This window comes from Pipistrellus kuhlii, unplaced genomic scaffold (genome assembly GCF_014108245.1).
Source record: "Pipistrellus kuhlii isolate mPipKuh1 unplaced genomic scaffold, mPipKuh1.p scaffold_m20_p_8, whole genome shotgun sequence".
Classification (NCBI taxonomy): Eukaryota; Metazoa; Chordata; class Mammalia; order Chiroptera; family Vespertilionidae; genus Pipistrellus; species Pipistrellus kuhlii.
The window spans coordinates 46799182-46812709 of record NW_023425584.1 but is presented as its reverse complement, the minus strand read 5'-3'; the positions used below and the strand labels follow the sequence as shown (position 1 = coordinate 46812709).

Here is a 13528-nt window from a genome sequence, read left to right as displayed (position 1 = left end):
GTATCACCCACACAAACTGTACCCCTTCTACAAGGAGTCCTTCCCTATCCTTAAGTAAGGGGCTTTATTCATTTTACAGTCACTCCGGGTGGAAACTTAAGAATAACCTCTGCCTCCTCTCCCTCCCATGACTCTAGAGCCAGATAACCACCAACTGCATTTTTAGTCACAAACCCACCTCATCAGACGGATAGCTCCAATAGCTTTCTTCTTCATCTCCTGGCATTATGGGCTCTATAACCCCTCCAATCCAAACTGCCTTCAGCGATTTCCAACGTGCCCTTGTCCTGGCACTCTAAGGACCGAAAAGTCTCACCCCAATTTAACTTTTCTGAATCTCTCTCCCACCACACCGCACTGGGCCCCATCAGGAATGCCTACAGTGGTCAGGCAGAGCTGCTGGTCACCAGCCTCGAGATCTGTGCTGTCCAATAGGATAGTCACAGGTGGCTATTTAAACAAAAGTTAATGGACATTTAAAATGCAGTTCTCTGTTGCACTAGCCACATTTTAAGTGCTCAACAGCCCCGTGTGGCTAGTAGCTGTGATCCTCACTTGAATTGTCTGTACAACTTACTTCTATATTACCTGGCCACAACTCTTGCAATGTTGTTGCATTTGATTTTTCCATTTTATGTATCTTCTCACCAATGACTGAGCCACTCAGAACTAATATTCATTGAATAACGAAGCATATACTTATGAAATACTGCATCAAAATTACTGAATAAGAGCATATTTTGAAATCCCTCTCCCATTAAAATGACACGTTCTAATTAAACAAAAGATCTCACATTTAGCTAACTAAATAAAGATTTGATTTTATAATGCCTAATGATAACACTTAAGAGATAATTAGTTCCCTTTTCTCTTGTGGTGTTTGAAACTGAAAGAAAAAAAGCTATAAAGGTCTGAAATACTTCCACTTTGCAAAAGAACACTGCAAAGTAACCACAAAAGATAGGCGACAGGAAAATGAATCAATAGTTTCAACTATACCCTAACTATCTGAGATTGCAGGGGGGGAAACAAGTCTATAAAACAACCGCCCTAAAATAAAGGGGAAACTACAAATAAGCACTAAAAATTATGTATATAAATACGTTTTTAATCCAAAAATTAGACTCCTCTATCTTCTTCCCAAACATGACATTGTATTTATTTGCATTTTGAACTCAAACGCATACAGATGCATAATTAGCTGTTGGATATGCATGTGTTCCCTTAAATTTAAGCTTACTGTCAAGAAAGTTAGTTTAAGAAACCAACCTACCACACCACAGACCTGGATTCTTAGAGGGAATAAGTCTCTATATCTGAACATGAGAAACTAAGCAGAGAAGAGAATCGCCAGGTAGGGATTCCCATGAATCGTAGAGGGTTTGATGCTTTCTTTTAAAGAGGGAATCATCCCTAAGTTCTGATTTTAGCTTAGAACAACTATTACAAAGACGTTAAACTGTTATTATAATGCAGTTTTTAAGTACTTTCCTATCAAGCTGATGTAGTCACTGGAGTCACTATTTATGAACATTTTGGGTTTTCCCATCTGAAAGTTAGCTTCCCTTATGTAAATGACTCTCCCACAGAACCTGCTGATTTTTGCAAGTCAGCAAGCAGCAGCTAGCTGTAAATGCTGTATTTTTTTACTATAAGACTAGCTAAATACCATCTTAATAATGTACACTAAAATGAAGACTTACATTTAGATTTTAAGTACATTCATGCTAACTAGCTTAGCTATTTTCTTTTTTAAGGAAGTTGCTCCAGAATAAGTATTAAAAATATTTCAGGCGTTTTTGTGGCAAATCCGATGACAGATCACCAGATCAGACTGAAAGTTTCCCTACCAGGTAATCATAGAAAAGAAATATAAACAGTCAAAAGAGTCCGGCCAGGGTGGCTCAGTGGTTGAACACTGACCTATGAACCAGGAGGTCAGGGTTCGATTCCCGATCAGGGCACAGGCCTGGGCTATGGGTTTGATCTCGTGTGGGGCTTGCAGGAGGCAGCCAATCGGTGAGTCTCGCTCATCTTTCTTCCTCTCTGAAATCAATAAAAATATATTTTAAGAAAAAAGAGTCAAGAGGTTTCAGTGTGGGGCAAAATGCCTTCATCTGTTATCAAAGCATTCTTGCTAATCTTGGGAGCAGAATGTAAAACCAGATCTTCCTGGTTGTTGGCCACTTGCAGGTGCGGTGACAGTGGCGTAGCCGGAGAGGGCACAGGAGCTCTGCACCCCTTCCTCCAGACCTTGCCTCCGCATTTCTCCCACCTGGCTCTTCCTGAGTGGTTGCCCACTATTGTAAATCGGTAACAGTAAGTTTGTTTTTTTAAAGAAAAACCATATGTAGAAGTACAATTACAGAGAACACTTCATCAGCCTCAATGTCATTTTATAATTTAATATCAAACTTCTCTACCTTTTTGTATTTACATTATCCTTTTTCTCCTCAGATCTTTGCAATTCTCTCTCTAGTACCCTAAATATCCAAAACTTTTAGCTTTTGGTTAAGAATGTGATTTGTGTTTTAGCGATGATAGGAGATGTATAGAAACTGCCTGACTTAATAGGAATTTTGTACAAATCTGGAATCACCCATCTTCTGGTAAGGCCCTGCTGATTAAATCAGATAATCAGATGCAGGACTTTTCTTTTCCATTTCCAAAATGGAAAAAAACAAAACAAAACACCTCTCTGAGGTTGTCAGACTTGATTCCTACTCAGCTCAAACAATGCTATGTACAAAAAGTCAACAACGTACCAAAAAATTCTTTCTCCCCTCCCCAGATTGCGGTACGCTGGATATGCTCAGAACAAAGCTGCAGGAGCACTGCGAGTGCAGTAAGAAAAAACCAATAGCCCTCGCCGGCTTGGCTCAGTGCATGGGGCCTCTCCCTGCAGACTAAAGGGTCCCGGGTTCAATTCCAGCCAAGGACACATGCCCAGGTTGCAGGCTTGCCCAGGTTGGGGGCGTGCAGGAGGCAGCGGAATAATGATTCTCATCATTGATTTTTCTTTCTCTCCCTCTCCCTTCCTCTCTGAAGTCAATGGAAAAAAAAAAATGAAAAAAAAATGAAAAAAAAATATATATATATATATATATATATATATATATATATATATATATATATATATATATATTTAAAAGAAAGAAAGGAAGGAAAAGAAGGAACAAATAGACAAATAAGAATTTAACAAAAGAGTGATCCAGGTCCTGGTTCTCCCTTCTTCTGATCACTAGTTGGGTGACGTCTAGGTAAGTCAGCTATCTTCTCTGAGCCTACGTGGCTCAACTTGATATGAACCAAGTGAATTAGAAAATCCTCAAAGCAACATTTTAACATTAAATAGCTCTATTCTCTGTAAAGGAAATCACAAATCTGAATGTTTATAAATGCACTTGGCATGGCAGTCCCATGATGTCCTTCACCTGAAATGTCATGCAATTTGTACTTAAGTGTACACGCAAGCTTACCAGAGCATATGAGCATTTTTGGATTGGAGAACGGGAGTGAAAAGGTATAAAAAAAAAACCACCCTGATTTCATCAGATTCTTAAACAGCCTTAAACCTCTCCCCCCAAAAAATAGTTAAGAACTGAAATGTAAAACTACACAAAAGTAGATATTACATATTTAAAAAAAAAAAAATCCCCTCCCAAAGGAGTTTGCAATGAACTATTTGTATCTCAAAGTGCAGTGTTTACCAGCTAAGAGAAGGAAAATATTGATGAGATAAACTGAACTATTAGAAGTTTCTTCTTCAGTACCATCAGCTTGTGATTATACAAGAAAACACACAAGGGGAAAGTGTCAGGAATGATGTAGAAAAGCAGAAATAAAACGAATTTGGTTTTTACATCAGATTTACTCTTCCAATGACGATCTGCTTCCATGTGGATTAACACTGTTTCCCTTCTTCCTAACACTAAAAAGGAGATGGTCAAGAAAAGCACAAAATTTGTCTAAAGGCCTAAAAATAAAAGCAAAGTCCCATCTATACTGGAGTAATAAAGTCCAGCAGAACCGTGGTTATTTGGGAGGCCCTAGAGTCAGACTTGCCTTGTTCACATCATAATCACGAGCTATGGAGCCTGAGGCAGGACAGTGAATCATTTTGAACTCAGTTTTTCTTTTCTTCACATCAGTATTTAGTCAAGTTTTGTAACTTAAATGAGATAGGAGTTTTAAAAACAAGGAAACAATAAAAACTCAGGAAAAAATAGCTATAATTATTTCTCCCACCCAATGCTCTAAATCAAAGAAGAATCCAGGATAAATCGAAGAAGAATCAATGATAAATGTAATCCACAGAAAAGTCTACATCATTTTATCCAGTAGCTGCCACTAGCACAGCCAAACAAGTAGCAAATATGGACATGTCTCTTTCTCTTTTTGACCCCACAACCTCATCAGAAGTGACAAGTGCAGAATTAACTGAAAGATGAATAGAGGAGGAGGAAGAAGAGAAGTAAAGTCCCAGACCAGCACTATCCAATGGGACCTTCTGCCACGATGGAAATGTTCCATATAGGTATTCAATATGGTAGCCACTGGCCACATGGGGCTACTGAGCATGTGAAATAAAGTGCTACTGAGAAGATAAATATTTACTTTTATTTAATTTTAATTAATTTCCATTTAAATACCCACATGTGGCTAAGGCTACCTTATTGGGCAGCACAGACCTAGATGACCCATAAACTGAATAAGGACTGCCAAGAATCTAAGAAAAAAGACTAGGGTCTTTTCCTGATTTATTCATATGCTCAATTCAAATATCTTTTGTTTTCAGTGGAGACCTCGTCACTATGACTAGTTAAAGAAATAACATGTCAGCTGATACATCAATACAGAGCGACTCAGTAAGTATGTGGTCCTCTGATATTTTAGAAGGTCCCCAAGGCCAAGTTAAATTCAAGCACACACGAAGCATGATTCAGGAGAAGGATCAGAGCTGCCAAGGTCCTAACATCAGCACCTCCAAGGCATTTGCTTCCCCACTAAGCGAACGAAAAGCTACTTACACGATGCAGACTAAACACCCTGCATTTGTCTTCAATTTCTTCAGAAATTCAGAGCTCTGTAAGCCTTCCCCTCTTTCAAAAAACACCAGCATTCCTGGCTGGTTCAGCCTTTCCACTATAAACAAAAATCCATGTACCACCCATATCTGAAGCATAACACCAGACTCCTGCTTAGCTGCCCCTGTAATATGGTTTAATTATGATGACTGAACTAATAGGCTGACATCATAGACTTTTACAGGCTGACCCCATGTCATCCTGATGTATCATTTTGCACCAGTTCAGTGCTGTAAATCAATTTAAGATCTCAAGCAGGTTGAAAAGGCTGGTAATGATGCTTTCTCTGCTGCCTCTGGGGACTCTACATTATACACAACTTACATTATTTATAAAGCCTCAATGATGCCTCCATTAGCCTTGTAAGGCTACACAAATGAGATCTTTTATACACACACACACACACACACACCACACACACACAACTTGGCCCTGATTATGGAGGCGACTGCAGCTTAAATATATTGGTCTAATTACATTCAAGTTCATTCCTTCCCCAATCCAACCAAGTTATTTTTATCTTTAACCCAGAATGACCAGAAATCAAAATTACAACCTGAAATTTACTTTTTTAACTATTAAGTGTATTTGGGGGGAAATGAGACTTACTTCTTCCTAAAATGCTTTAATGAACTTACCAGAACAAAACTAAGTTTCAAGAGGTGTTAGAGGTTAACATTTTTAATTGCTTAAAACTGTCATTTCCCTAAGGCAAAAGGTCATCAGTGTTTCAAGGGCATAAAACCAAAGGATACCGCAAAAAAAAAAAAAAAAAAAAGAAAGAAAGGAAGAAAGAAAAGTGGATTTGGTTACATACCTATGGTTGGAGGGGTCAAAACTAAAGCAAGGACAAATCTCCACCTTCAGGAGAAACTCGATCTAGCTTGGATCCCCTAGGCTCTGGCATCACCCACCTCTTAGAAAAATCATCTCCCTAAACCCTGGTTACAGTTTCCCAAGAATTGCACTATTCCACGAACGTACACCCCCTGCACGGTAATATCAAATAACTGCGAATGCGAACGAGGGAGGGGGCGCGGGGCGGACAGACACTTGAATCAGAACAACCTATTGAGGCCTGGCACCTACCTACAGGGCAGCAACACGGATGCGCAGTATTGACGGCACACTACCTGCAAACACTGGGGCAGGGAACGCTGCTTCCGCCTCGATGCTTTCCCAGTGGCGGCGGCTGCACCACAGCTCACCTACCTCCCATAGTAATTAGCAGCGAGGTGGGGGGAAAAATCAACCTGGGCAGAGAACAGTTCTCCCTCCTTGTGTTCCCGAACGTAGTAGGCAGGCATGTTATGCACACGACAAGCAGGCAGCTAGAGCGAGCAGTGGTTCTGACATCAAGGCATTGCTGCCCTTCGTCCGCAGCAGGAAAGACACACACAGACACCGTGCAACCTCTGAATCATTCCACCTACTCTGCAAGTTCCCATACGCTGGGAAGGCTGGTGGCCACAGCACGCAGCGAGAGCGATGCCCTTTTTCGGGAGACGTTTCCAGCAAGAAGGGAAGCGCCTTCCCGGCCGCCAGCCTCGCGCAGTATATTAAAAAAAAAAAAAAAAAAAATCCGTCTGCGCCTCCAAATAAACAAAAGCCGCAGCTACTGCAGTGGGGAGATCCGGCCGGCATCTGTCCCTCCTCCCTGCCCAAGGACCTCCAGGAAACGCTCTCTCCCTTCAGCCTTCCTACTTATTCAGCAACTAGAAACACAAGCCCACATCCATCTCCCCTGGTCTGTCCCCACCAACACCCCCTCCTTCTACAGAAACAACCCCGAGGAGCCCCCCAAAGCCGGGGCGCGGAGCAGAGGAGTGGTGGTTCCACGGCGAACTCACACACACACACTGGCAGCGAGGCCATCGGATCCGGTCAAGGGAAAGGAATGAGACGACACTTGGAGGCGCACGGGGTGTAGGCGGAAGAGAGGGGGGGGGGGGGGGGGAAATTACGCGCCGCCGACGCCAAACCTTGGAATACATTAAGAGGGAATTTCGGAACGAACTTTCCTTGACCTCGACCTCCACCCCCACCCTCCCCCCAAAAAAAGGCTCGCTGGGGCAGAGAAGGGGACCGATCTGGGACGCCGAGGGACCCAGGGCACCGGGGTCTTCCCGCTCCCCCCCCCTCTTGCCCCCGGGCGAGACCGGCTCCGAGCGCGCAAAGGGCAGCGCCGGCGGCCGCCCCCCAGTTCCCCAAAAGGGGGGCGCGGGCCGGCGCGGACACAATGGGCCAGCGGGCCGCGCGGACGGGCCGGCCTCCGCCGGGCTGCAGAAAGGGAAAGAGAAACGGGGATCGGGCGGACGGGAAGGCTGGCCGGGAGGTCCCGCCGCGAGCAGGGCCAGGGGCGAGGCTGTGGCCGTGGATCGCGGCGGCTTCCCCACCAACCGACCCAACAAAGACGCGAGGGGAGCCCCAGCGGAGCCCCGCCGGCTGGTTGGGGCGAAAAGGGGAGAGAAGGTGGCAGGTTCGCTCCTCGGAGCGGCCCGGAGGCGCCATCACGGAAGGAGAGGGAAGAGGGAGAGGGAGGGGGGGATCCCGATCCGGCCCCACGCGGGGAAAAGCCCCCTCCCCGCCGGCCGCGGCCCGCGCCCGGCCCCGGGGACAGCGGGAGCCCCGCGGCCCGGCGGCGGCGCTGGAAGTCCGGGGCGCTGCAGGGAGAGGGCGGAGACGCGACCGAGGAGAAAGTTGGGTTCGGGTCTGTTTCGTTTTACCGGGTTGGCGGCGCGCCCGTCCTCGCGGGCGCACAGGAGGCCGAGCGAGCGGGGTCCCGGGGCCCCCGGTCCGGGCGGCCGGGAGCTGCCCCGCGCGGAGCTCGCAGGGTCCGTCCCCGCGCCGCGGCCCGGGCTGAGCCGCGCGGCTGCTCCTTCCTCCTCCCGCCGGCCCGCCCGCTCGCTCCCGGAGCCTGGATTGATCTGGTCGCGCTGGCGTCAGGGAGTCGGAGCCGCCCAGCCTCCACTCCGCGGCTGCCAATACCCTGCGCACCCGCCCGCCCGCCGCTCACACGCGCACCCGCGCGCCGCCGCCACCAGGGATCCTCTCCAAATTCCCGGCCGCGCCGGCCCGAGCGCGGACCCGGCGCGGGGGGAGCGGCCCCCGCCCCGCGGAGCCCGGGGATTAAACGCTGTTGGGTGCGTCCTGACTTCCCTCCCGCTGCCTCCTTCAGTCCCCGCGAGCGGGCTCTGGCGCATTATCTGCCAGCCAAGTTCTTTGTCAGTGTTTATTTTCTGAAATGCGCATCCACAGGTCCACCGCGCCCAGCGGAACCTCCTGTAAACGGGAGGCGCAAGCATGGCAATGATCTTTCCAGGGTCGCCTTTTTCTGTCTCGTTGTCATTGCCCTCGCCTATTCCCCGATGACTTGCAAGTCCCAGAAGTTGCACATAATCCTAGTAATGATTGCATGTGCTTATACCGAGCCCTGAGTCCATACATTTGTTCTGTGCCATTTCGGGGGGGGGGGGGGGGGGGGATCTAATGATTCCAGTAGGTAACCTCGTTGCTTCAATGAATGACAGATGCCATAAGAGCACTCTAAATTTTTGATCCGATTTCTACAGACTTTTGGATGATACCTTCCTCCTTCTGGTTAAAAACAAACTCTCATCTACCTGATGAGCATAGACACTGAAAATACCTTTTTGTTAAGACTTGATTTCTCTCTTGGCCAGCTCTCTGGAAGCTGGCATGAAATCTTGGATAGTTACCATAATGTTGAGTTATGTTTAGAGACGAAGTATTATTCTGAGAAATAAATTTTACATGAACCACAGGAATCATTACCACGCAAACAAAGAAAATATCAGACATCTGCAAATGAATGGTACTCTCCAGTTGTTCATATATGTTTCCATATCCACATTACATTTGAAATTCTTATTTATTTTCTACTTTGTTATTTCTTTTTTCCGTGTTTAATTATCGAAAGAAAATGCAACAAACCCCATAAAACACAAATACTGCTTATAAATTATAGATCAGAATATTTCTGCTAATTCCTTTGTTAAGTGGCATGAGCGCTTACTAGTCAACTCTGAGGCCTCCTCTTATTTTTCCTAAAAGCAACATTTAACACAGTTCACGCTGCTCCTCCCACAACAGCTGGAGTGAACCTTGTTAAATGCCACTTGGATCAGGTCACGCCTCTGCTCAAAACACTCCCTTGATAAACAGAAGGTGCTATCTCCATGCAGTGGAACGCTATTCAGTCATAAAAAAGAATGAGGTACTGACACATGGTACCTTAAAAAGATTATGCGACTTGAAAGATGCCAGAAATTGTATGCTTTCACTTGCTACGTATACAAAATCTAGAACAGGCAAGTCTATAGAGACAAAAAGAACGGTGGTTGCCTGTGTTTGGGAGAATGGGAGAAGATAGCTAACGGCTATAAGGTTTCTTTTGGGGGTAACAAAAATGTCCTAAAATTAGTTTGTGATGATGGTTGCATCATCCTGTGGATATACTGAAAACCATTGAGTTATACACTTTATATGGGTGAATTATATGATATGTGAATTTTAGTTCAATAAAGATATTTTTTTAAAAAGGCATGCCAGCTTGGCCAGCATGGCTCAGTGGTTGAGCGTCTACCTATGAACCAAAAGGTGACGGTTCAATTCCCAGTCAGGGCATAAGCACAAGCTGCGTGTTGGATCCCCAGTGTGCAGGAGGCAGATGATCAATGATTCTTTCTCATCATTGATGTTTCTATCTCTCCCTCTCCTTTCCTTTCTGAAATCAATAAAAATATTTAAAAACAGCCGAGACTGGTTTGGCTCAATGGATAGAGCGTCGGCTTGGGGACTGAAGGGTCCCGGGTTCAATTCTGGTCAAGGGCATGTACGTTGGTTGCAGGCATATCCCCAGTAGGGGGAGTGCAGGAGGCAGCTGATCGATGACTCTCTCATCGATGTTTCTAACTCTCTATCTCTCTCCCTTCCTCTCTGTACAAAATCAATAAAATATATATTTAAAAAAACAAACAAATAAATAAGGCGTGACATCTAAATGCACTGTATGATCCTTGAGTGGATCATGAATTGAGGGGGGAAACTATAAAATGACATTATAAAACTGTTAATTTTTAAACCAATAGATGATCTTTTTCAGTGCAATCCTAGTAACATTCCAAATGCTATGAAATTTGATCTTGCCCCTTGTGCAACTTATTTCTTTTTTAAAATAAGTATATTTTTACTGATTTCAGAGAGGAAAGGAGAGGGAGAGAGAGATAGAAACATCAATGATGATAGAGAATTATTGATCATATGCTTCCTGCACTCCCCACACTGGGAATCGAGTCCACAACCTGGGCATGTGCCCTGAATGGGAATTGAACCGTGACCTCCTGGTTCATAGGCTGACGCTCCACCACTGCCATGCTGGAGGGGCTAAATAGTAATAGAAAACTTAAAAAAAAAAAAAAAAAAAGGACATTATTGGGACAATTGTGAAAACTGGAAAGTGGGTTGTATATTACATATCAAAACAATAAAATCTTCCCCCAGCTCCCCATTTCACTCAAAATATAAGTTCTTATAATGCATTAGGGCCCTACATGACCTTTCATTCTTTCCCACTCTGCCCTGGCCTCCAACTGTCTCCCTTGCTCACTTCCACACGTCACCCTGGCCTCTTCACAGCCTGTGCACACTGCTTTCCCCCTGCAAGCCTTTCCCACGGATGCTCACACGACCTCTGTGCCTTTCCTCTCTCAGGTTTTCACTCATACGCTCCTCTCTCTATGAGCACTTTGCTAGTCACTGTATCTAAAATTTAACACACACACACACACACACACACACACCACATACCCCTCAAAAACATTTATACTTCATATCCTTTTTCCCTGCTCAGCATGGATGTTTCACGTATCACTACCCAACTACTTAGCCAAAAGAACAGAATTCTGGATCTGTCCTATTCATTATCATATCTCAGTGCCTAGAGCAGTATCTGCCACCAATAAGAGCTGATCAAACACCTGCTGGCTGAATGAATCAAGCACTGTTTAAGACATACGGGATATGGTGGCCATCAAAACAGATAAAAATCCCTGCTTTCATCAAGGAAGACAAATAATGAATAAATACAGCCATGAACCACATAAGGACATTTCTGTCAACAAGAAACTGTATATACAACAGGTGGTCCCATAAGATTATAATGGAACCGAGTCCTGGCTGTGTGGCTCAGTTGGTTGAAGCATCAACCTATACACCAAGAGGTTGCAGGTTCAATACCCATTCAGGGTACATACCTCGGTTTCCGGTTTGATCCTTAATTAGAGCACGTATGGGAAGCAACCAATCAATGTTTCTCTCACATTGATGTTTCTCTCTTTTACCTTCCTCACTCTCTAAAATTCACATATCCTTGAGTGAAGATAAGTATTAAATTAAAATAAAGATTATAATGGAACCAAAAAATTCCTATCCTATATAATAAAGAGCTAATATGCTAGTTAGACTAGATGATAGAATGACCTTCCAGAAAGACCTTCCAGAAAGACTAGTGAGTGGGGGCTGGGCCACAGGACCACGAGGCAGCCGAGGCCACGAAGGCCTACACTTGCACAAATGTCCTGCATCGGGCCTTTAATTGCCTAATAATGTCTTAGCACAATGTGTGACGTTGGTGTAAACAAATCTGCTACACTTTGGTCAGATAAAAGTACTAGAGATCTGGTGCATGAAATTCATGCATGGCAGAGGGATAGAAGGGGGAGGGGCTCAGCCCAGCCTGCACCTCTTGAAATCTGGAACCCCACTGGGGATATACGACTTCTGGCAGTCATGCAGTCGTACATCCCTCTCACAATTCAGGACCACTGATTCCTAACTGCTCACCTGCCTGCCTGCCTGATCACCCCTAACCCCTCTGCCTGCCTGATGCCCCTAACCACACTGCCTGCCTAACTGCTTGCCTGCCTGCCAGATCGCTCCTAACCTACCTTGGTCTCGCCACTGTGGCTTTGTCCAGAAGGACGTGCAGAATGATGTCCAGAAGGTCATTAAGCTGTCCGGTCTCATTAGCATATTATGCTTTTATTATTATAGATAGCACTTACAATCGTCTACAGTCCATAATACTTGATAATAATAAACTCTATTACTGAGGTATGTATTTACTATGATATACTTTCTGTCATTATTTTAGAGTGTACTCTTTCTTAAAAATAATAAATAAAAAGTTTGCTGTAAAGCATCTCATGTTTATTGTGTCTCTTGATTGCACCATTTTCTCTTGTGCTTGATTTAACCTCATGCTGTATAGTAACGTGCTGTACAGGCTTGGAGCCTTAGGGCAATAGTCTAGATCATATAGCCTAGTTGTGCAGAAGGTTACACCAACTAGGTGTGTGTACCTGTGCTCTGTGGTGTTTGCACAATGACAAAATCGCCTACGGATGCATTTCCCAGAAAGTATCCCCATCCTTAAGGGATACGTGACTATACACAAATATGCTATGTGGTGGTACACATGATCGAAGTGGCAGGGTGAGAGGGGCCTGGATGGGGTAGGTTGATATTTCTATAGGGGCAGGGGAAGCCTCCCTGGCCAGAGATCCCGAAGAAAGACAGGGAGAGTGCCACGTGACCTGGGAGGGGGTTTGCCAATCTCTGGAGCAGAGGGAGAGCAAAGGTGAAGACCCTGGAGCTGGCTCTCCTTCATCCCTTCACAGGAGAGCCAGGAGGATCCAGCCCCCGCTCCCCCAAGAGTATGTGGGCCCGGGTGCACACAGATTGGTGGCTGCAGAGCTGGAAACACAGGGCCGTTCCCCTCTCTCTGCTTCTCTTGTCTTGGTGACTTAGCCATAGACCCCCTGAGAATGGTGAGGGTGGGAGAGATATTGGAAGCTGGAAGAGAGGAGCAGATATTAAACAGTCTTCTTCTGGGAGAGTTTGAGAGCATATGAACCTTGGAAGCATGGTCAGCCTGCCAGGCAATGCTTTTAAATGTCTATTTGAGGTTAGTGGTCATGAATGTAAAGCAAGACCAGCCAGCCTAGTTGTGGATTTTTCTCCAGACTCCTCAGCCAGAGGGGGTAAGGCTGGGTTTAACCAGGACTGGGTTTTGGCAGGAGGGCATCATCAAGAAAGAGTGGTACAAAGCAGAGGATGTAATCAAGGGAGTGTTTGTGGGGGACTGTGATAAAAAAAGGAGGTGAGAACAGAAAGGAATGGAGGACGATGGAAAGGTGATGGGATCAATGGGCTGAAGGTCCAAAACCCTAGCTGGGTTGGCCAGTGGATAGGGTGTCAGCCTGTAGATTGAAGGGGCCTGGGTTTGATTACGGTCAAAGGCACATGCCCAGATTGTAGGCTCAATCCCCAGTAGGGGTTGTATAGGAGGCAGTCGAACAATGATTCTCTCTCATCATTGATGTTTCCATCTCTCTCTCCTTCTCCCTTCCTCTCTGAAA

At 45.2% G+C, this 13528-nt stretch overlaps 1 protein-coding gene across 1 annotated transcript in view; it reads right to left on the bottom strand.

Annotated features, from left to right (window-relative positions):
- The window catches only part of SMAD1 (SMAD family member 1), a 71837-nt gene extending 63767 nt beyond the window's left edge, over positions 1-8070 (bottom strand). The window contains exon 1 of the mRNA XM_036423704.2: positions 7814-8070. The gene's annotated coding sequence lies outside the window, so the exon portion shown is untranslated. The remainder of the gene's footprint in view (positions 1-7813) is intronic.
- Positions 8071-13528: the final 5458 nt, after the last annotated feature.